This window comes from Schistocerca americana, chromosome 5, assembly GCF_021461395.2.
Source record: "Schistocerca americana isolate TAMUIC-IGC-003095 chromosome 5, iqSchAmer2.1, whole genome shotgun sequence".
NCBI lineage: Eukaryota > Metazoa > Arthropoda > Insecta > Orthoptera > Acrididae > Schistocerca > Schistocerca americana.
The window spans coordinates 621,356,257-621,359,360 of NC_060123.1; positions in this window are offsets into that span (position 1 = coordinate 621,356,257).

Below are 3,104 nucleotides of genomic sequence, written 5' to 3' on the forward strand. Positions count from 1 at the left end.
GATGTGCTCGCTTCCTGGGAGGGACACGCTGTGGTGGTCTCGCGAAGTGATGGTCTGAAACCTTCACAAAATCGCCCCAGCAGCAAGACACCCAGTTAAGTACGCTAATTGGCTCAAATGACTCTGAGCACTATGCGACTTAACTTCTGAGGTCATCAGTCACCTAGAAATTAGAACTAATTAAACCTAACTAACCGAAGGACATCACACACGTCCATGCTCGAGGCAGGATTCGAAACTCCGACCGTAGCGGTCGCTCGGCTCCAGACTGTAGCGCCTAGAACCGCTCAGCCACCCCGGCCGGCAAGTACGCTAATTACTAAGAGCGCTTAGTTAACTGTGATTGTGATTGCTTTTGGTAGAGTAAGAAGTTGCAAGGCGTGTGATGTTATGTTTGTTCGATTTCATTTGAAGCCTCTTACTATGTGTATGTTTTGCTTCCGCATAATATTGATATATTTCCAGATGTGTGGCATTAAGTTCTAGTGAGTCTCTGTTCTCTGGAGCCAGTTCATTTAGCACTCACAGTGTTTGTTTATCAAGTATAGTTTTACTTAAAAAAAGCACTTACGAGTGAAATTAGTTGTTGTTTAGCCTTGATTTTATAAATTTACTGGTCAGTACTAAATGTAAAAGTTAAGAAAAGTTATTCTATCTTCTGCTGTCGGGTGTGGTTTGTGTTTCATTGAGCTGAGACAGTGGGCAACCGAAGCACTGGGTCTCTCTGTAGGTTATGAGTTTGGCTTACGGACAGTGGACTCCGCCTGAGCTCGTGTGTTCTTCTTCGGTAGCGTTTGCTTGTTTCACTTTCCGGTGGCCTACTCGACGTGGGGTTACAAACGCAGCCACGTCTTGATTCGAAGTTACGTATTACTTCTCTCATTCGGTTCCACCGTTCTGGGTTAAACCTCGATCTTACAAGCTTGGACCTTGTCTTCTGTTGTCACACATTTACCATTGTACAAAGTTGTAATTTTCTATGCCCTAAACGTCCATCTTACAAGTCAATGGGCATTTAAATAATATCGGGTTCACCCTGCGAGATTGATCAGCTTACGTTCAATAAATGTGTTTTAAGTATTCGTGTTAAGGTTGAGACTGTGTGTCCACTGTTATTTCATATGTAATGTTAAAGCTGAAATTGAAAGCGTATTAAAAAATGTGTCCTAAGTAGACTTGTTTGTTAAAGTTATGATTAAATTCAGCCTTAGGGGGTTCTGTCAATTTTGGTGGGAAATCGTCGGAGATAATTTATTACGTTGTTTATGATTTTATGTAATGAGAGTTTCTTCAATGTTTTGCCTGACTGGCGGTACTTAATGTTTATGGGAGATGATTTATTAGCGTGCATATGATTTTATGTAATGTAAGTCTCTTAACTAATCTTGCCCGAGTGGCGCCTGTCAAATTTTATTTGATTGTTTTGGGTAGCTAATAAACACATTGGAATTAAATGTTCACTTTATTGGGTCAGCCTATCAACCCCCCCTTTACATTTAAAGGATAAACAAACAGATTTTAAGGGAAAACGAACCACTAGTCCCTTCCCCACACGCTGAGTTTTTCGTTAGTTGACAATGTGAATAGAATGCATTCGTGAAGTTCTTGTTTCCTAACTAGAGGAGCGTTAACTGTTTTGTGAATGACGCTGCAAAACTCTTCGCTTGCACACTGTGCACAAACCTACCTTACCTCGCCACTGCAGCCAGCTGTTTGCATTATCCGACGAAATCGAGAATGCCTCCTGAATCCAGGCGGCGGGCGTCATTCGACATGAGCCACCGTATTTGCATGTGGCTGTGCCCAGGGCACTCAACCGAGGCCGTCAGGATCCCTCTTCGCCTCGAGAAAGACTCCCCCCCTCTCGCCCCCCCCCCCCCCACAGCAAGTATAGAGACACTGATTTTCCATCTCGACTTACCTCCTTTAACACTAAGGGGCTCCATCATGCGCCTAACGACTGAGCTCTTAATTTGAAGCAGTCCAGCCCCCAACTGATTCTTAGACCTTTCAGGAAGAGCGACCACAGTTCCAGTAGATGAAGCTTCCAATAGCTGGATCATACATATTTTCAGCAGTGGGCAATGCTTCCAACTTTTTAATTTATTTATTTACACTACTGGCCATTAAAATTGCAACACCAAGAAGTAATGCAGATGATACAAGGGTATTCATTGGCCAAATATATTATACTAGAACTGACATGTGATTACATTTTCACGCATTTTGGGTGCATAGATCCTGAGAAATCAGTTCCCAGAACAACCACCTCTGGCCGTAATAACGGCCTTGATACGCCTGGGCATTGAGTCAAACAGAGCTTGGATAGTAGGTATAGGTAAGGCTGCCCATGCAGCTTCAAAACGATACCACAGTTCATCAAGAGTAGTGGTCACTGCGGTATTGCGACGAGCCAGTTGCTCGGCCACCATTGACCAGACGTTTCCAATTCGTGAGAGACCTGGAGAATGGTCATGGCAGCAGTCGATCATTTTCTATCTCCAGAAAGGCCCTACAGGACCTGCAACACGCGGTAGTGCATTATCCTGCTGAAATGTAGGGTTTCGCAGGGATCGAATGAAGGGTAGAGCCGCGGGTCGTAACACATCTGGAACGTAACGTCCTCTGTTCAAAGTGCCGTCAATGTGAACAAGAGGTGACCGAGACGTGTAACCAGCAGCACCCCATACCATCACGGCGGGTGATACGCCAGTATGCCGATGACGAATACACGCTTCGATTCTGCGTTCACCGCGACGTCGCCAAACACAGATACGACCACCATGATGCTATAAACAAACCTGGATTCACCCGAAAAAATGCCGTTTTGCCATTCGTGCACCCAGATTCGTCCTTGAGTACACCTTCGCAGGCGCTCCTGTCTGTGATGCGATGTCAAGGGTAACCGCAGCCACGGTCTCCGAACATGTCCCATGCTGCTGCAGTCGTCTAACTGTTCGTGCAGATGGTTGTTGTCTTGCAAACGTCCCCATCAGTTGACTCAGGGATCGAGACGTGGCTGCACGATCCATTAGAGCCATGCGGATAAGATGCCTGTCATCAAGACTGCTAGTAATACGAGGCCGTTGGGATCCAACACGGCG